At 48.1% G+C, this 14,661-nt stretch overlaps 1 protein-coding gene and 1 long non-coding RNA gene across 4 annotated transcripts in view; one reads left to right on the top strand and one right to left on the bottom strand.

The window, feature by feature from the left end:
- Positions 1 to 229: 229 nt before the first annotated feature.
- Positions 230 to 832, bottom strand: LOC116874872. Its single transcript, XR_004384080.1, has 2 exons — positions 744 to 832; positions 230 to 396 (listed from the first exon to the last, which is right to left on the bottom strand). It is a non-coding gene; the product is annotated as an uncharacterized LOC116874872 (long non-coding RNA).
- An 810-nt stretch (positions 833 to 1,642) lies between these two features.
- IRF2 (interferon regulatory factor 2) overlaps positions 1,643 to 14,661 on the top strand; it is an 82,289-nt gene continuing 69,270 nt past the window's right edge. Inside the window, exon 1 of one of the 3 annotated variants that reach the window (XM_032869884.1) lies at positions 1,643 to 1,851. The gene's annotated coding sequence lies outside the window, so the exon portion shown is untranslated. Of the gene's footprint in view, positions 1,852 to 2,198; positions 2,271 to 3,310; positions 3,372 to 14,661 lie in introns of those variants that run through there. The other 2 variants (XM_032869885.1, XM_032869886.1) reach the window with 2 other exon arrangements.

Here is a 14,661-nt window from a genome sequence, read left to right as displayed (position 1 = left end):
TTAACTTGTGTCCCTAGGTGGGTAAAGGGTGACAGCTGCCCTACAGACTTTGTCTATAAGGACTCTCAGTGCCTGGAGTGGTCAATGTTCTATGAAATAAGGAAGCAAGTGTCTGTGTCAGACAGTATTACAGGAGAGGGAAGAAGCAGCAATGTGCGTATGTGACACCTGTTTCCGAGATCACAGCCACGAAGCAGAATCCTAAACACTCAGCCGTCTCCTCATCACATATGCACACTGAGACTTTTATTTCTTCCAATCCACAGAATTCAATACTTCAGCGGCAAAGAGGGATGCTGGAGCTATGTTTTTAGAAGTGTTCACATGCAATAGCTACGGCCTCCCAGGAAGGGTCTTTCTTGGTGGCAGAGAGAAGTTGGGAGAAGGCTGGTTAAACTGCAGTTGAGGGAAGAAAGAGGTATAATTAGATGAGAATTGATACTGTTAAGTCAAAGGACCCCAAAGCGGTAGGTCTCAAATGAATTGTGCTGCTGTGAGCTCACACACCCTGAAGGGGACAGGTGCTGTAGTTGTATTCTTGGGTTCTATCACTTATCCCCGTTTCACAGCATTGAAAACCGAGGCCTTTGGTCGAGCAACTTGACGGAGCAGGCCCAGCTACTAAGTTAAAGGGGCCAAATCTCAATCTGGCTGAACGAACATTATCACAGTAGGAAGCCTCTCTCCTGGACCGGCCACGGTTAAGCCATCTGGATGTAAGATTAACTCACACCCTCGCGCACCTCCTCCTGCAGTAAAGGAACTTCTGTTGCACCGGCAATAACTCGGTCTCGCGTGTGCTGCTGCAGACCGACCAGGGGGACACCCATTTTTATCGCCCTCGCTCCCGAACAGAGCGCCAGGTGGTGCCAGAGATGGCGGCAGCCCTCCAAATGGTTACACCCTCAACTCCTGACGACGGTTCAGTTAAGGTTAAGGTCGCCGGTCCTCGGCGGGCCCAGTTCTTGCGTGACTATCGAAGTACTGCTGTCTTGTCAGTTCACTGTTCCTTTTATTCCTTGGAGGCGGGCATGTCACAGAGTGAATTGTCACCCCCCCTGAAAACAGCGGTGCTCAACACCACTCACACCTGCCCCACCAGCTGGAAGGCAAGCGCCCCCTTTGCTCCCCTCGCCGCCCTCCGCCTCCTCCCCCTACCTTCCTTCCTTCCCTCCCAACCTCCAGGTAACCCCGAGGGTGGCGGCTCGGGTACCTGCGTTCCTCTCCTACCAACGCTAGCTTCTGGCCTGAACCAAAGCAGGCGCCCGGGTCGCTCCCGGACCACCCCCTTCAACCCCCACCCCCACCCCTCCCACCCAGCCTCGATGGTGTGCGCGGCTAGTGGGTGCGTCCCAGTGTGCCAACAACAGACTCACGAGCAGCCGCTTGTTGCTCCTGTTGCCGCGACGTGGGGAAGTGAAAATGAAATTGACTTTTCCGAGAAATGATGAAAGCGGCGCGGCCCGCCAATGAGCGGCGGCGGCGAACTTCCGCACCTCCCGGCCTGGCCGCGCGCGCCCTCCCTCCGCCTCCACCTCCCGCTTGCACAAGCTCGAAACAAACACTGGGGAGGAAGGGCGGAGGGAGGAGGGCGGAGGGGGGAGGCGAGGGAGGGAGGGAGCCAGGCAGGGAGGAGGGCGGGGGGTGGGGGGATTTCCAGCCTCAGCTCTTCGCAGTTTCCTCTCCTTGTTTTGCTTTCGATCTGGACTGTTCTCAGGCAAGCCGGGGAGTAACTTTTAGTTTTGCTCCTGCGATTATTCAACTGACGGGCTTTCATTTCCATTTCACACACCCTAGCAACACTTAAACCTTGCGGAATTGTATTGGTAGTGTGAAAAAGCACACCGAGAGGTAACATTTTTCAAATAATAGTTGTGACTGTGCGTGTGTTTTTCTCGAGGGCATGTTTGTGAGGACTGGAGGGGATGTGTGTGTGTGTGTGTGTGTGTGCGCGCGCGCGCGCGTCCTGATGGTTTGACACTGTTTTGCAGGCGGAAAATGCTGGGGTTCATGAATATTAATACCAATTTTTGGAGGAACGGTCGGAGCTCTTATGGATCATCTGATTTTAGGGGAAGCAGGTTCTGCTGCTGTTGCTGCTGCTACTGGGGCTGCTGAGGCTGCAAGGAGGAGGAGGAGGAGGAGGTAGAGAGGGAGGAGGAGGAGGAGGAGGAGGAGGTTGGTGGAGGTTTAATTTCACTTTTGGATTTGCAGACGGGGAGAGGTGGCTCCATGGACACAGACCTGCTCTGTGTGATTCTGCGCCCCAGGTGTTGTGTGTGTGGGTGCAGGTCCGCCGGAGTCGGGCCTCCTTTTAAAACAAAATTGTCGTGTGCATGTGTCTGCGTGCGTGTGTGTTTACAGACGCGGTCGCCACCAGATCCGAAGGAGGGGAGCGCGTCCTTCTCGGTGTCCGGCGGCGGCGCCTCTTTCCGGGCAGCCCCAGCGAAAACAAGCAGGAGCCCGCCGTCCGCCCCGCCGCCTGCGCCCCGCGCCCCGGCCAGAAGAGGCGCCTGGCGCCGCGGCCAAAAGAAACTTGGTGGGGCGCCCCGCAGCGGTCCCAGGGCTCGCCCGCCCGCGGGACTGGGGGAGCGGCCGCGGGCGTCGGGTGCCAGCGGCCGGAGGCGGCGGGCGGGCTCCGAGCCGGTCTGGGCGCCGGGCCTGGCCGGCACGCCCGGCTTCCTGGGAGCTGGGCCGCTGCCGCCAGCGCCGCTCCGGAGGGACGCCGCGTCCTCCTTCCCGCCGGCCATCATCCGGCCTGGCCCGGGGGCTTTGTCACTGCACTTGTCCAGGCGCGCGGGGAGGGGCTCCGGCGGCGCGTCCCGGGAGGGCGCCGCGCGGAGGGGTCATCCGCCCCGGCCGCGGCCTAGCGCCGGGCGCCGCCGGGTACCCACAGGCGCCCCCGGGCCGGCCTGGCGCGCTGGGCCTGACCCGCCTCGGCTACGGAGCGGGCGAGGTGGGGGCGGGGAGCCTCCGGGGACCGAGCGGCGCCCTGCTGGCAGGCGTGGGGGCGGGCGTCCCCTGGGGGTCCAGGGGCGCGGGCAGCGGCGGGGTGGGGACGCGAGTGCCCGCCCCACGCCCTCCGACCCCGCTCTGGGCGCCGAGTGGCATTCGCCCGCCGGCCGAACGTGGTTGGTGCACAGCCGTGGCCGCCACTTCCTTTCCGCCTCGCCGGCCGGGCTCGCCCACCGAGCGCTGCCCGCCGCGGCCAATCGTGGCGCCCGCCCGCCTGCGGCAGCGCTCGATGCCCCGGCCTGGGGGCCGGCCCCCGAGAGGGGCTCGGGAAGCCGCTGCAAGTTCCAGGGGCCTCTGGGTGTAACTACGTCCCCTCGCCAGGACACGCCGGCATCTGTCTTTGGCCCCAGGTCTCGGTACGTTTGCCGCCCTACCCCCTTGCCCTGTTAGAGGGGGAGAAGGGAAGGAGGCTGGCAGCCCGAGCCGGGCGCAGAGACGGTGTTCCGGGCGCGCGCCCGGGTCCGGGGGTGTAGGCAGAAGCCTGGGGCATCAGCTGTACATGTGCCCCCTGGGACTGGCAGTCGGGGTGGCCACACACGAGCGGGGCGGCGTTCACTCGTATGCAACCCCTTAGTGGAGTGTTTGGAACTTGGGGACATTTTTTAGCCGCTCCGTCCCTCTTCAGCTTCCTCCCTCTGGTGCGGCCGGTGGGTAGGGCTCCCCGTCCTTGGTCACGGAATAAGAAAACGCAGAGTCTTTCTCCAGGAGGAAAACTGCTGGCGTTTGCCTTGTGTCACTGGCCTCTGTTGCTTCGACTCGGTCTGCTTTTGATGAATGGCTAGGGAGGGTGGAGGATAGTTACATTTCCTGTTGTGGATTTTCAGGAATCGCCAAGGCTGCTGTCAAGCCTGCCGTCATTTATTAGTTTTCAGACCGATTGCAAATGGCACTGGAACTTAGGAGCCTGCACTTTTTGGTGCTCGCTGGGCAGGTGCAGACAGAAGTCTGGTGACAGACTTGAGTTCGAAAGGTGGGTCGTCTTGATGTCAGGCAGTGCGCGCTCCCCGACCAGGACCTGGAAGGGATCCCTGTTTCACTTCGGGGTGCACACAGATTCAGAATTCTCTAATTTTCCCAACGCCATGTCCTTCCTTTTTTTTTTTTTTCTTTTTTTGGAGGGGGAAGGGGGTAGAAATAGAAACCTAAAAAATCCTAGAAAAATTTATCTTTTCTAAGGAAACTTCGGAGATGGAATATTTGGAAATTAAACGGGCATTTCTGCGGGGTAACCTTGGAACGTCTATTGATTGATGGATGGCAAAGTCCAGAATTTCCTAATTAGTGAATGATTATAATTTATAACGCAGCCTGTTGTGTAAGAAGTTAGATTTTGGCCTCTTGGATTCAGGAGTTCTGTTCTGTGATGATTTGTAATTGCTTCCTAATATTAAACACTTATATGCTTCATTCTCAGTGACTTGTCTTTTTTCTTTTGATCTTCACAAGTTGGAGATAATTTTGCATATTTCAGACTTACCTGTAAAAATGTCATGGTAATCAAGAGTTAGAGTTTGTAGTTAAATTGGAAGCAAATTATGGCAAAGAAATGGTTGTCCTAAGGTCCTAACAGCTCTATGAACCATGGCCTCACTTTTCTCTTCCTCTGCCTTCTGAGGTCCTTTATTGGGCAGATGTTGAATATAACCAAGTGAGTTCAGGCTGTGAACCTCACAAGGAGTAGTGGAACATTTGAGATATAGGATTTTTAACTTTTGGTGGGCACCCATTGCTTCATGTTTGCAGGGACACTGTCCTTTTATTCTTATGATTATCAAATATGAGCTCTGTTGTTTCTAGAACATTTTCTCTCAGTTTCCTTTTGATAGAGAGCAGAACTCTAAATGGGGTATCTGGGACATGGTTCTGTTTTGTGCTTTACACCAAAAAAGGGAGTAAAGCAGATGAAGGACCTTATTTATTCATTTGATAAGTATTCCTGGGATATTCAGTAAGCGCCAGACACAGTTCTAGGCTCTGCGGGTTCAGCTTGGAACAGGAGAAGAATTTCCTTACCCTCTGGGGAAATTCTATTGTAATTGGTGAGCTGATAATACACAACTGGTGATTACCTTTTGGGGTTAGTTCTGTGGAAGGTGATGATAATACTTAAATGCCTATCTGATAGGGTTGCTTTGGGGAACAGATGAGATACTGGGTATGAAAGAAGGTTATATAAGTTACAGCAATCTACAAATGTGTAAGGCATTAACTTTCAGAATTCTGTCATTATTTTTAATGTGGAAAAAGCCAGGAAATCAGGACTGAACAGTGACTTTCTCTTACAGACTGCAGCAAAAAGGATTAACTTCTTCTGAGAGTATATGGATAATGGCAAGGAATTAACACAGCATAGCTTTTTTATGTAAAGCCTCAAAGAACTTAATAGTGAAATATAATATTGTCAGTGAATTTTTTCCTGTCAGAAGAGAAGTTAGATGGTATCCATGGAGACCAAATGATATGGAAATAACAGTGATGCCAATGTATTTTTTTTTTCTCTCTCTCTCTCCATCTTCTCAGGCTCAAGGTGCTTTAGTGTGAATTTTCTTCACAGTTGCTTCAGACTCTCTAATTCACTATCTTTATTGTGGGTATGCCCCTAGCTGATTTTAGTATCTAGCTGTAACATCTTTTTTTTTTTTTTTTTAAGATTTTATTTATTTATTTGACAGATCACAAGCAGGCAGAGAGGCAGGCAGAGAGAGGGAGGAAGCAGGCTCCCTCCTGAGCTGAGAGCCCTATGCCCAGGACCCTGAGATCACGACCCCAGCCGAAGCAGAGGCTTTAACCCACTGAATCACTCAGGCGCTCCTAGCTGTAACATCTTTAAGGGAATTCAGTTAACTTTAACTTATTGAATGCTTACTGTATGCCCAACGCTGCATATGTGAAAATTTTAATATAATAAACGGGTAGTATATTTTAATAAACTATAACATCTAAAAGTACATAAAGTAATATATAAACAGAATGTAAATTGCTGTGAAGTGTCAGTTTTATTAAGAATAAAATCAGTTTTTCTCATTGTCTGTATGGGACACCAGGTCCTTCTCATATGGGGTAGGAGGTCAGGGCCCTCTGCTCATTTGCCCCAGATGTGTCCTGCTTTTGTCCTGAGTGTGATTGCTGTTGGGTGCAGAATGTCTGCCCAAGGCAGGGTTCAGGGATGGCACTCAAGGAAGTGGATGCTGGAAACGGAAGTGAGGAAGTTTGAATAAATCTTGATTTTTCAACAAAGATTGATAAATTACCTATAATATATCAACAGCAAATCCAGCCCTGGGGCAGCTGATGCCAAGCCCTATCCTGTCCTGGGGACTCCGTCAGGCCCCGTGGGTTATAGGCAGCAGGCCCCTAGCTGCCGGCATTTTGCCTTCAAGCATCCTTTTTGAGTGATTTTCCCCCTCACCAGCTCCATCTTTTGGCAAACTGTGCCTGAAATAAATTGTGTTTAGTTAGGAAGACTTTGAGGCCTGTGTTTATTATGAGAATGGCATAAGACTTCTAGGCAGAACTCTAGGCAGAACTCCTGATTGACCTGTGAGGAGGAGCATCCTCAAATCTGGTTGATCTAAAACTCACAGTCCCCGTAGGCTTTCTGAGTTCTGCAACTAGCCCAGGACCCCTGCTGGCGGCAGGAACATTGAGTTCTGCTGGGGAACTCATCCAGGGATCCCAGGATGTGAACCATTGTAGTAACCCAGGCAGTTATTTTATTGAATGAAAACACACATGTAACCGTCTATCACTAGTTTATTAAATACTTGTTCAAGGGTCTGTGTAGAGCTGGTGCAGTGAACTCAAGTGTCCAGAGGCCCGGAATTGAGTTTGCTCCCTTTCATTAACTCTCCCGATCACTTCTCCTTTTGGCACCTTAGTTTTCACATCTGTAAAATGGGGCTGCATGGTTCTGTTTGCTACGGGGTATGGCCTCAACATCACCTGGGGAAAGGGGGCTTTCAGAAGCCACAAAGAACTTCTAGACTTAAGAGTGTTTACAGTGCCTTCCTCTCCTTGATTCTTTCACCCAAAGAACCTACTACCCCCACCCCTATAGCAAGCCTTTTATGTACCAGAGCCTCCTGGATCTCTGTCCCTTAGATGCATGGGCCAGAGCAAAGGCAGAGAACCACTGAATCAGGTATCTCTTCTTAGGGCCTGATCGTTTATTTTTGTATTGTCTCGGGCCGTGCTATGCAGACCCGTTTCCCACATTTTACACAGGGCTTTGAGTAGGGAATCCATGGTCTCTCTCCGCTGGCCTGCTTGCGTTGACCTTGCTTGTCCTGTGAATGTGATATTAGTGTGATGATTGTGATCCTTGAATTCTCCATTCTGAAGAGGCAAGAAGGGCTTTGTTTTGTGGGTATGTCTCTTGGTCTAGGAAGGCCATCAAAAGTTAAGGGTTTGTTTTGTGTTTGTTTCTGTTACAGCTCATTTCCCCCTTTATCAGTGTGGTATTCAGCTCCGATAAACGAGAAAATCGTGGATTCGAGCATCGTTCCCCTTTTTATGAGAAACAAGGCTTGTGTGGTTCTTTCTGATGAGGGATTCTGAGCATGTTTATCTCAAGGGCAAGGCCAGTGTCATTTACCAAAATATCTTAATTTAGGATTTTGTGTGATAAAGTTCTAATTTTCATTAAACCAATATTTTTGGGAGTTAAGTACTTGCTGTGTAATTTTCATAAATAATTTCTTCTCAGGCCTACTGAGCAATCTGTTACTATGCTCGCACACCCAGTGTGATGGAAGGAAAGATGAGCTTCCCGTGTAATTTGTTCTTATTGAGCTGATAAATGTCAGCTTTGTGTAGGATCTAAAGAAATATTTTATAGATAGAATACACTGTCCTGTCCCCATAATCTTAGAATCCTACTGACTTTACCATTTCATGAGGTTGACATTTTGACTGAGAAGGGACTGCATACAAATTGCTTTTTTTTTTCCCCCCCAACTAATACCTAACGTGTTATTTTTGAAGAGAGCTTTTTTTGTTCTCCTTACCCTAGAATTATTGAACCGGATGAGAATTACAGTGGTGAGATGAGCGTCCTAACACCTGGATAGGGAGTGTTAGTGGGTGTGTGGATGGGTGGGATAGGACTGGGCGGGCTTTGGAAGGTAACACTTTTGTAGGGGGAGATGATGAAAAAACAGAATAAGGTGTAGGGCGGAATAGCGCCTCCTGAATTCTGGAATAGGAGAGAGAGAAAAGAGGGACTCAGGCAGGTAGATTTTCTGTCTCATTACAGGTATCACTGAGGGAATTTCAGGGCAGCAGGGAGCAAGTTGGTAGTTAATTAACAGGAATGCAAGGTCAAGTTGAAATACAAAAGCCCCCCCCCCCCAGCCCCATGTCTGACTTTGGAATTAAGCCTTTTTATCCTGCGGGACATAGAGTTTGATGGGAAAACCGCTAGGCATCAGCCGACTTTGGGCAAGTGAACAGGAGGTTGTGGGTCCCTTAGGCTTGGTTGAAGCCTTTTGAGGTAGGAGTGCTGGGGCTGCGGTGGCTAGGGGAATTGATATCCCGAGTGGAGGCCTCAGCCTCTCTCAGACTCCGTCCAGAATTGCCTTTGGAGGCAACCATGGGCCCCGAAAGGAAGATACATGGTGATACAAATTTTTAGAAATATTGGAATCGCTCTCTCAGACCCATGCTGGTCTTCTCTTAGACCCATGCTGGTCTTCCTCACTGCTCTTCTATTTGGGGTCAGGTTGTGGGAGGAGACTAGGAATCAGGAAAGCAGTAAGGGTTGATTCCATGTCCCCCCAAAGAACAGGTGGCAAAGTTAAGGCTGAACCCCAAATGCCATCACTGGGGCCCGCAGGTCACCGATGGTGAAAGTAAGCACTCCGTGTTGCAGTTGGGATTGTATGTTGAAGTAAACCTTCTGGAATGCAGTTTGATGTTACATTCTCAAAGTCTTAAAAATGTTAAATTCTCTGTTCCAGTAATCCCACTTCTAGGAACGTACTCATGTGAAGTAACCAGACATGGGACAGATTTCTTTGTGAGGATGTTCATCGAATTAGCTTTTGTTATAGTGAAAGTTTGGAAACAGTCTAAGTACCCACAATGGGGATGCATGTAAATGAACTCCGGCACATCCCAACGATGAGGACAGATAGCTGATCAAATTCATGTTTTTGCATTTAATGATGGAAAAGTGCTTGTGATGTATGTTGAGTGGAGGAAAAGAGATACTTAACTGTGACCCTAACTTTATTTTACAAATGTGTGTGTATGTGTATATACATCATTAAAGACATAACTGGCAGAAAATATTTGCATGGTAGGATCAAGGGTGCTCGGCTTTTTTTCTCCCCTTGAAACACTGGGAGTTTCCAAATTAATATAGCAGTACAATTGCTTTTATAACCGGGAAAGTATTCTCACGACAACTCTGAAGTGTGCCATCTGACCTCACCTTGATAAAGGTTAAGATTGGGCCATTGCAGAGGAGGGTGCTGTACGTGGATAAGGCCTTTTTTTTTTTTTTTATTTCTCCAGTGGGCTCCACACCCACATATGGAGCTCAATGCAGGGTTTGAACTTATGACCCTGAGATCAAGACCTGAGCTGTAATGGAGAGTCAGAGGCTTAACCAACTGAGCCCCCCCCAGGCACCCTTGGATGTGGCCATTCTTGAGCTCTGTTTGCCCTGATGGATGGAGCCAGGCTCTAGAAGCTGGGCTTTCCTACCTCATGCTGAGAGATGCGTTTGTCCCAGTTTCAGCTTTTGGTACTTGAAGCCACTGAGATTGAGGGCTCCTTGGTGAGGGTGGGACATGTTTTGTCAAAAACTGTGTGTGTGTGGGGGGGTCACAAATGTTATCGCACTTCACAGATACCTCCTTTATGTACATGAATACGGCAGAAACAAGACACTGGGGGAGGGGAAAAGACTTCTTTAGCCATCATCATGGCCAGGTCAACAGCCAGAGTGGTGGTGTGGCAATGGACAGCCGTTCCCAGACCCTCAGATGATGCTGTGAGAGCAGGTGGAACGTGGGTGTGGGTTACGCTCCCATGAGAGTGGATGGAAAGGATTCAGGGTTCTCATCCTAACCTTTTGGAATGTCAGGCTTTTTCTAGGAGTATTCCTAAGATCTGGGCTTCATTGCATTTGAAATGTCCATGCTTAGAGACAGGTCTTTCTGGCACCCTGGGAACTTAACCCAGGGACCTAGTCCCAGCTGTAACCAGTTGGCCCCCTGGAGCGGGTAAGAGTACAATTATCCTCTTGGATCAGAGCAATTAATTTAGACAAATGGCTGCAGATCGAATTCTCATGGCCCATTGAAGAATAAAATGTTTCTAGGGGAAGTGAATGCAGACATGCCCTATCTTTGTGTCCTATACATTCTCTGTATTGCCCATGTTCCTGGGTCTCGGGATGGAGTATCTCACAGGACCACTGAGGAATCCGGCAGAGTTCTATTTGTCACACAACAACCTTTATTGGAGAATGACTTGTGTACGACTCCATCAGAGTGTGGCGTAAGATTTCTCACAACTGCCGAAACCTCCAGATCCCTGACTTGTATCTGGAAAAAAAATAAAAAAAGTTTAGAATAATTTTCATCCCTTTGTAGATCCTGGAGACATTTTTGGATTGTTATGAGCTAGTATTGGATATAACCAGGCGCAGAGGCAGAGTACCAAAGCATAGCTTTAAAAAACAAAACAAAACACTGTCCCATACAAATAAAACATGAGCTGCAGACATAATTTTTAATTTTCTAGTAGCCATGTTAGGAAAGTAAAAAGAAAGTGGAAAAATTAGATTTACTATTTAATATAGCTCAGCATGTTCAAAATATTATAATTTCAACATGTGATTCATATGAAAATACTGATGAGGTCATTTATGTTCCTTTTTCGTACAGAATCTTCGAGATCCAGTGTGTCTTTTGTGCCTAGAGCACATCTAAATTCAGCCTGGCCGCATTTCGAGAGTGCGGTGGCCGCAAGTGGCTGCCATGTTAGGTGAGGTACAGGATTAGGACATGAGGAGAAGTATGGGGAAAAGTTGTTATTGGAGGACTGAACCTAACAGGACTGAGGGAAAGCAGATTTGAGCGGTCATTTTGGTGATGTGGTCCGGTCATCCGGTGAAAACTGCACGGCCCTCCCCCACCCCCCACCTCCCCCAGACAAACCCCACCTTGATCTCTTCAGCTTAAGATACCAAAACGCTCTGGATTTCTTTAGAAGCAACACTCTGCATGTGCCATTCCTTTGGCGATCAACCTCAAACATCCTGAACATTTCTGGCCCCTTGAACTGTTAAGACAATCCTCGATTCCTTGGGTTTCTCCATGTATAACAGCTACACGGCCTGTGATTTGTGAGCTAGGCTGGTGGTGTTCCCCACCAGTACTTGATACGCAGTAAGAAGTAGGTAAATATTTGTTGATTTGATTTTCAGCCCCGAAGCAAAGGTTAGCTCAGAAGGCTGAATTCCGGTTCAGAATGGATGGGCCAGAGCTGCATTGGGTTAGAAACCTAATGGTATATGTACTGGGCACGTAAACATCGAGATTTGTCGCTTTGTATTAGGGGTTTAACATCCAGAAGGTGAAAAGTTGTTTTTTTTCCTTCTCCTTTGTACCTAGGACTTTAAAACAATTTTACCAGCCCTTTTCTTTGACATTTAAGTTCCAGCGAGTGTACTAATTGCTCCCTGTACATATAAATAAGCTATAGGCACTGATAAACTGGAGATATTTGGAATTTGGGGGTATTTGGGAGCTGCTCCTTTCTTGGTGGGTTAGTTATTAACAATAACCTTATTATTAATGAACACTTAGCCATAATGTGTAAGCAGTGAAATTCTTTGAAAATCAAGTACAATATTTTATAGTTGCCTTCATTTGTTCCCTCTGACTATAATTGTTGGGTTGAAGCAACAGACTTCTTCTCCACAGAGCCAAGGCAATTTATTTTTACTGAAGCCTACCTAAGAACTGCTTAGGTAGCTTTTCTCCGTGAGATTAAATACGACCTTCACTGAATCATGTTAGCAGGGCCGGCAGCTAGAAAAATAAAGACTAAACCAAACCTTCAGCATAGAAATTCCCAGCTGCTCAGTGGGTCAGAGCTTTCCTGATTGCTTTCTACCAATGAAAACACTGCAGATTAGTTTTAAGTGAATTCTAGTAGGTTTGGGGATTTGCAACTGACAGAAGAACAGGAAAGTATAATCTCACTTTAAAAAATAGTAATCCTGAAGGTAAATCTTTATTGACTCATTTTGGGGAATGTTGGGATTTTGTTCATATGGAAAAACTTCACTCGTGTGCACTGTTTAGCTGACCTTGGAAGTTAAGGTTCTCAGGATAGAATGGGGACAGAGAAGTCAGACATGAGGCTCTTGCCCCAAAAGGACACTGTAGGCTTGTGGGGGGTGTTCTGGGTGCTCCCAGAGACCCAGCACAGATGGCAGTGCTCCCCTTTCTCCTCTGGGTTATAAAATGAAAGCAGAAATGGGGAGCCTGCCAAGGAGGCCCCAGGGGGGAATGTAGACAGATGAACTACATTTCCACTTCTGGGTGTGGTCATACTGGGGAGTGGAGAAGTCAGGATGAATTTACAATGTTGCGGGGGAGGATTTGCCTCTCTTACAGGTGCTTTTCATACGTTAAGACTTAAGAATTTTTAAAAAAAAAATTCTTTAAAGTCAGGTTGCAATTTAGGTTGAGATGAGGCATTCCACTGGCACCGTGGACTATTTTGATTATTCATTCATTCATTCATTCATTCAGTTAATGTATTTCACGGGTATTTATTTACTCAGTGCTAACTATGGAGAGGGTGGTTGAAAAAGGTAACAAGGTAATAAGCTTGGATTTGAGTTAGCTAGGTAGAGGATCTGTGCTCCTAGCTACCAGGATATGACTGCAAGGAGATCACTAATTTTAACAGCTATATAAAACAGAATCAAGCAGTTGGGAAGGCCGCACTTCCGGAAGAGCTGTTCGATATGGGTGAATCCCCTCTGGAGGTCTTCATGGGCCACATGACCTTGTCTTAGAGCCTAGGGGAAGCAGCAGCGCCAATAGCACACATTTTTGGCCGGGTATATACATTTTAATTCCTAAAAGACAGATTTTTTTTTTTAAGATTTTATTTATTTATTTGACAGACACAGCGGGAGAGGGAACACAAGCAGGGAGAAAGGCAGGCAGAGGGAGAAGCAGGCTTCCCACTGAGCAGGGAGCTCCATGTGGGGCTCGATACCAGGACCTCAGGATCATGACCCAAGCCGAAGGCAGACGCTTAACGACTGAGCCACCCACGCACCCCTAAAAGACAGATTCTTAATAATAAGCCATATAACAGGCACAAAACAGCATACTGCTTTGTTGTCACTCTTGTTTTTCTACAATCCTTCCACACTTCGTTTGGCATGTAGAATTCAACTGTTGCTTGGTATCTTTTATCGTTCAGGAAAACCACGTGGGGGAAGTCCTGATCTTTATCTCGGCTCTCTACTTGCCTTCCTTCAAGGTAGGCGCTGTACTAGCAGCACTGCTAATCAATTTCACTGCTCTCTTCCCTCCCCAGAGGTGGGTGCTGGGAGAAGCTGACCGTGCACATGGCCAGGAGAGGCTTTCCCCTCACTTGGTTTGAGGCGTCATCACCAGGAACAGGAAATTGGCCCGTACTTAATTTTTGAAAATCCTCATTTCCCCCCTCGCTTCCCTCTCTTTCCTCGCATGCTCGGTGTGTGCGCATGCGCCCATTGGCTGCGCGCGCACGCGTTTGGCTAATGAAAACTTCCGGTTGCCTGGAATCAAAGAATCACCATCATCCGTGACAGGACTGAAGGAAGCAGTGCAACCAGCAGTGAATTCGTAAATGCCTACTTATTTTTTATTTTTTTTTAAATTGTGGTAAAGGTTACATAACATAAAATTTACCATTATAGACATCTTTAAGTGTGTAATCTGGTGGCGTGAAGCGCTTTTATGATGCTGTGCAGCTGTCAGCCCATCCACCCCAGAGCGTCCTTATCATGTCAAACAGAAACTCTGTACCTATTAAACGATTACCCTGCTACCCTCAACCCCTGGCAACAACCGGTCTACTTTCTATTAACTTGATGATGCCAGCTACCTCACGTGAGTGGAATCATACAATATTTGTATCTTTGTGTCTGTTTTTTTTTTATCACGTCGCAGAACACCTTCCAGGTTCAGGTTCCCCCTGTTGTAGCAGGTGCCAGAATTTCATTCCTTTTTTTTTTTTTTTTTTTCTTAAGATTTTATTTATCCATTTGCTAGAGCAAGAGAGGAAACACAAGCAGGGGGAGAGAGAGGGAGAAGGAGGCTTCTGGCTGAGGAGGGAGCCCCATGTGGGGCTCCATCCCAGGACCTTGGGATCATGACCTGACCCAAAGGCAGACGCTTAACAGAGTGAGCCACTCAGGCGTGGCCAGCTTCATTCCTTTTTAAGACTGAATAGTATTCCCCCATTTTGTTTATCCATGCACCTGTTGATAGCCACTCAGGTTACCATGACCATCTAGCTATGGTAAAGAGTGCTGCTGTGATGGTTGGTCTACAAAGTACCAGTTCGAGTTCCCACTTCCCATTCTTTCAGTCCAGTGGATCATATGGTAATTGCATGTTTTTA

The sequence above is a fragment of the Lontra canadensis genome, unplaced genomic scaffold (assembly GCF_010015895.1).
Source record: "Lontra canadensis isolate GAN:19392208 unplaced genomic scaffold, GSC_riverotter_1.0 scaffold39, whole genome shotgun sequence".
Taxonomy (NCBI): domain Eukaryota; kingdom Metazoa; phylum Chordata; class Mammalia; order Carnivora; family Mustelidae; genus Lontra; species Lontra canadensis.
The sequence above is the reverse complement of the archived record's forward strand: the minus strand, read 5'-3'. Positions and strand labels throughout refer to the sequence as shown.